Raw genomic sequence first — 6,008 nt, forward strand, 5'->3', positions numbered from 1 at the left:
TATACGGCCTTCTTGGAGACCCTGGAAAGAGTCCTGTATGGGGCTCCTGAAGGGGACTCTTTAGTCTTGCTGGGAGACTTCAACGCACATGTGGGCAATGATGGAGACACTTGGAGGGGCGTGATTGGGAGGAACGGTCCCCCTGATCTGAACCGGAGTGGTGGTTTGTTACTGGACTTCTGTGCTTGTCATGGATTGGCCATAACAAACACCATGTTCGAACATAAGGATGCTCATAAGTGTACGTGGTACCAGAGCACCCTAGGCAGAAGGTCCATGATCGATTTCGTATCATCGGACCTGAGGCCGTATGTTTTGGACACTCGGGTAAAGAGAGGGGCGGAGTTGTCAACTGATCACCATCTGGTGGTGAGTTGGGTCGAGTGGCGGGGGAAGCCTCTGTATAGACCTGGTAAGCCCAAACGTGTAGTTCGGGTGAACTGGGAACGTCTGGAGGAGGCCCAAGTTCAGGAGGCCTTCAACTCACACCTCCGGCGGAGCTTTTCAGGCATTCCTGTGGAGGTTGGGGACATTGAACCAGAGTGGTCGGTGTTCAAAGCCTCTATTGCCGAAGACGCGGCGGGGAGCTGTGGTCTTAAGGTCCTAGGTGCCTCAAGGGGCGGTAACCCTCGAACCTCCTGGTGGACACCGGTGGTCAGGGAAGCCGTCCGACTGAAGATTTGTTATCCCGGGGGACGCCCGAAGCAGTTGCAAGGTACCGACAGGCCCGAAGGGCAGCAGCCTCATCCGTGGCCGAGGCAAAGCAGCGGGTGTGGGAGAAGTTCGGAGAAGACATGGAGAAGGACTTTCGAGCGCCACCAAAGTTGTTCTGGAAAACTGTCCGACACCTCAGGAGGGGGAAGCAGGGAACCATCCAAGCTGTGTACAGTAAGGATGGGACGTTGTTGACCTCAACTGATGGAGTGTTAGGGCGTTGGAAGGAACACTTTGAGGAACTCCTGAACCCGACAACTCCGCCCTCTATGTTAGAGGCAGAGCTGGAGTATGACGGGGGATCAACACCAATCTCCCGGGGGGAGGTCACTGAGGTCGTTAAACAACTCCACACTGGCAAAGCCCCGGGGGTGGATGAGATCTGCCCAGAAATGCTGAAGGCTCTGGGTGTTGAGGGACTGTCATGGTTGACACGTCTCGTCAACATTGCGTGGAAGTCGGAAACAGTACCGAAGGAGTGGCAGACCGGAGTGGTGGTTCCCCTTTTTAAAAAGGGGGATCAGAGGGTGTGTGCCAATTACAGAGGCATCACACTACTCAGCCTCCCCGGGAAAGTTTACTCTAAGGTACTCGAAAGGAGGGTCAGGCCGATTGTCGAACCTCAGATTGAGGAGGAACAATGCGGATTCCGTCCTGGTCGTGGAACGACGGATCAGCTTTTTACTCTCGCAAGGATCCTGGAGGGGGCCTGGGAGTATGCTTATCCGGTCTACATGTGTTTTGTAGACTTGGAGAAGGCGTATGACCGAGTTCCCAGGGAGTTACTGTGGGAGGTGCTGCGGGAGTATGGGGTGAGGGGGTCTCTACTCAGGGCCATCCAATCTCTGTACTCCCAAAGCGAGAGCTGTGTCTGGGTCCTCGGCAGTAAGTCGGACCCATTTCCGGTGAGGGTTGGCCTCCGCCAGGGCTGTGCTTTGTCACCAATCCCGTTTGTAATATACATGGTTCGGATTTCGAGGCATAGTCATGGGGGAGCGGGTCCGCAGTTCGGTGGACTAAGGATTGCACCACTGCTTTTTGCAGATGATGTGGTTCTGATGGCTTCATCGGTCTGCGACCTTCAGCACTCACTGGATCGGTTTGCAACCGAGTGTGAAGCGGCTTGGATGAGGATCAGCACCTCCAAATCTGAGGCCATGGTTCTCAGCAGGAAACCGATGGACTGTCCACTCCAAGTAGGGAATGAGTCCTTACCCCAAGTGAAGGAGTTCAAGTATCTCGGGGTCTTGTTCTTGAGTGAGGGAACAATGGAGCGTGAGATGGGCCGGAGAGTCGGAGCAGCGGGAGCGGTACTGCAGTCGCTTTACCGCACCGTTGTGACGAAAAGGGAGCTGAGCCAGAAGGCAAAGCTCTCTGTCTACCGGGCCATTTTCGTTCCTACCCTCACCTATGGTCATGAAGGATGGGTCATGACCAAAAGAACGAGATCGCGGATACAAGCGGCCGAGATGGGTTTTCTCCGCAGGGTGGCTGGTGTCTCCCTTAGGGATAAGGTGAGAAGTTCGGTCATCCGGGAGGGACTCAGAGTTGAGCCGCTCCTCCTTCGCGTCGAAAGGAGCCAGTTGAGGTGGTTCGGGCACCTAGTTAGGATGCCACCTGGGCGCCTCCCTAGGGAGGTGTTCCAGGCACGTCCAGCTGGGAAGAGACCAAGGGGTAGACCTAGGACCAGGTGGAGGGATTATATCTCTTCGCTGGCCTGGGAGCGCCTTGGGATCCCCCAGTCAGAGCTGGTTGATGTCGCCAGGGAAAAATAAGTTTGGGGCTCTCTGCTGGAACTGCTACCCCCGCGACCCGACCACGGATAAGCGGGAGAAGATGGATGGATGGTGAATACCTTGATGTGCTTTGAGAGAACCTGATTTAGTGAAGGTTTGTCCACACTCTTCACAGCTGTACGGCTTTTCTCCTGTGTGAATACGTTGATGTGCTTTGAGATCACCTGATGTAGTGAACGTGTTCCCACACTCTTCACAGCTGTACGGTTTTTCTCCTGTATGAATACGCAGGTGGAGCTTTAAAGTTCCAGATGTTGTAAAATATTTCTCACACTGCTGACAGCTGTGACGTCTCTCTCTTCCTTTCGGTTTCTAAAACAGACGGACAGAGAAAGAGAGAAAGTAAATCTAAAAAGCATGAATACATATACAGTTAACACAATAAAAACTCACTTAATACTTATAGTTAATAAAATACTACTTTTACTAACTGTTTGTGTTTATTATATTTGTATTATATTTGATACAGTAATACAGCAACATCCTAACCACAGTATAAACCAGAGGGGGGACTCGAGTCGCATATTTGAGACTTGAGACTTCCTTGACTAACATTGATAAAAGACTTGACTTTGACTTGGTATTCATGACTTGAGACTTGACTTAGGCTTGAGACGGATGACTCGAAAGTACTTTACTTTTTTTAAATAAAATATTTGCATTTGTTTTTGTATTGTACGAAGCCCCTAAAGGGCAGTGAAAAAATTCAAAAAGAGAGAGAGAAAGTATCTTGCTCGCACAAGAAAGTTACCGTGCGCCAAGGAGGAAGTGGAGCGCACAGGAGACAGCCGTTTCATTGCAGACTGAACACAAAATGTTGAAGACTTTAGCTGTGTGGGACCATTTTAAATTGGACGACGGTAAGAAGAATATGCGACAAGAAACTGGCCTACCACGGTGGCACAACAACTCTGAAAAGTCACCTGGATGCTGTAAGTACTAGCCTAGCTTAGCTTAGCTGTTGTCAAGTTGCCATGATGCTGCTTTATCTGCAGTTTAAACAGTAACGTTACACATGATAAAAATCGTGCACTTAATTTGCTTGGAAAATAGTTGCAAGCAAGCAACCGAATTGTTTTTTTATATTAGTTTTTCAATGTTATCCGATTTGTGAAAATAATAGGAGTAATGTGGGAACATCTGGGGCTAAGGCAATTATTGGCATACAGTGCGTTCATTTATTTTTCGTTCTTCATTTATTTAAATACTGTTTACTGTATCGGTACACTGTTAGGCCTACTGTTACGGCTATGTTATTAAAAGTATTGTTTTTTATAACAGATATATGTGTTTTGTATCTTCAGGTTGTAAAACGTTATAGACGGAATTTGGAACCAGATTTGGTCCCCGGGCGCTGCGCTGCGGCTGGGTTAAATGCAGAGGACACATTTAGTTTTAATGTATGCGAGTACTGAGACAATAAATAAATATAAATCGTAATAGTATGCTCTTTCTGCTTAACAGCGTGTTGTCAGGTGTCTCGGATTCGGAGCGTGTTATGAAACCTTTTGGGAAAAAAAATGTTATTAAAAAATAATAATAATCTCTCCGCACCGAATATTCGCTGCCGATTACTACCGAATATCCGGAGTCCGAAAAATTGTATTCGGGACAGCCCTAATACACACACATACAAGGTCATCATCTTAACAGTTTTTTATGCTCATCGAGTCATCCGTGAGCAGAGCATCAAGTTGGCATTCCTATCACAGCTGAATGTGGCGATTACAATTTTGTTCAGCAAAACGCCTCACAAACGTATTAGGATAGACAGCTTTAGTGCGTTTTGATTCAATGCTGAGTACAGCCAAACTTGACAGTCTCTTCTCTGTCGTTGTAGACCGCAAATACCTCATTCCTTCCGTCTACTTGGGTCCGAATGCTTCTTGTTTTGCGCCGTCCCCCGTTCAAATGAAATTGCCGCATATCATATTTCCAAGCTCGCGCCAGGGCCAGTGAATGCAGCACAAGACGCAAGTCTTGTGCCGCACATTAGAGATTTTCTCTCATAAATGTCCGATGAGCCACAACTTTTCTTTCAAAACAAAGATGCAACTGGGGTGGCAAGGCTATTTTTTAGGGTGGCAGTTGCCCAGTAGATCCGCCCCTGCTACATGATAAGAAGGGAATACAGTTTGAATACAAGTAATACAGTACAGTGTAACACTGTACTTTATTACTTTTTAATGTACAAATACTTTGTTACTGTACAATAACAATAATCCTTCACTTCTCTCTCTGCTAGGGGAAAACACTGGACTGTTATGTTTGTGTGGGGAAATGGCAGTGCATACATTATTTGAGATATATTTCGAACTCAGACTTCATCTTAGGGCCAGTTTGGCCAGTTATTTGTCTAAGCACCGGATCAGCAAAACAGGAGAGTATGTACATTTTGAAGCGAACGAAACAGCCGCAAAATAGGTATGTGTCTTCAAAGTTAGATCTGCAACAAAGACCTTATTAAATGCAACGGTCTCCCAAAGAAGAGCTTGCCTTTTGAAAAGTGGGTTATTTGAACCCGAAGTTTGTTGCTTCGGCCCTGGAAGACTGCAGAGAGTCATCCCGTGTTCCTCGACTACGGTCTGGGAGCCAACAGGAAAGTTTAACAAGAATCCGTACTAACTAAAATAGCAGCATCATCTCCAACAACAAACACAGTCTCTTAGAGGAGCTGACAGGTCGCAGGAAGTGGAAGCAGAGCGCTGAACACACATAGGAAATATGACTTATTAAAACAATGTCAGTCTTGAAGTACCGATACTAATGAAATTGAGAAATCGTAATGTTTTTAACGGCAGGGTATCGCAATACATTTCTAGTATCGGTGCACCGTGCAACACAAACACACCTACTTCTACTCTAGTACAAGATCTGAGTACTTCTACTTTTTTTCAGGTGCTGATAAACTAAAATGTCTCAAGAGCACAATTATTTAAACTGGCCTGCCCGAGTTGAGGTTCATGCTGGAGGAGGGGGTGTGTGTGTGTGTGTGTGTGTGTGTGTGTGTGTGTGTGTGTGTGTGTGTGTGTGTGTGTGTGTTAGACAGACAGAATGGGGGGAGTGTGTGAACAGCAGGGTGTCATATGGTTTGAAACCTGTCTAATTTACTGATTGATGTTAATTGATTTATTGAGCGAGTAAAACAACAACTTTCAATCTAAAGTCTTTAAGATAATTTACAGTAAGAAATGAGTGTTGTGGCAATTTAGCACTCACAACAGGAAATAATGAAACAGAGAGGAATCAATAAAACACAAACACAGATATAGTTGATCAATTATTATTTCGTTGTACAACAATCAATAATAACGAGGAAACATTACATTTGCTCTCAAGCAGTCATATAGTAAATGCTCCAACAGTAGAAGTTTCCACACAGCATATATAGCTAACACACACACATTTTCCTTACATTAACTAACACACGACATCACATGTTTTCCCTCTAAATGCCATACTTGTATATGTTTTTAGATCAGTGATGCAAACACAGGT

This window comes from Gymnodraco acuticeps, unplaced genomic scaffold (assembly GCF_902827175.1).
Source record: "Gymnodraco acuticeps unplaced genomic scaffold, fGymAcu1.1, whole genome shotgun sequence".
Classification (NCBI taxonomy): domain Eukaryota; kingdom Metazoa; phylum Chordata; class Actinopteri; order Perciformes; family Bathydraconidae; genus Gymnodraco; species Gymnodraco acuticeps.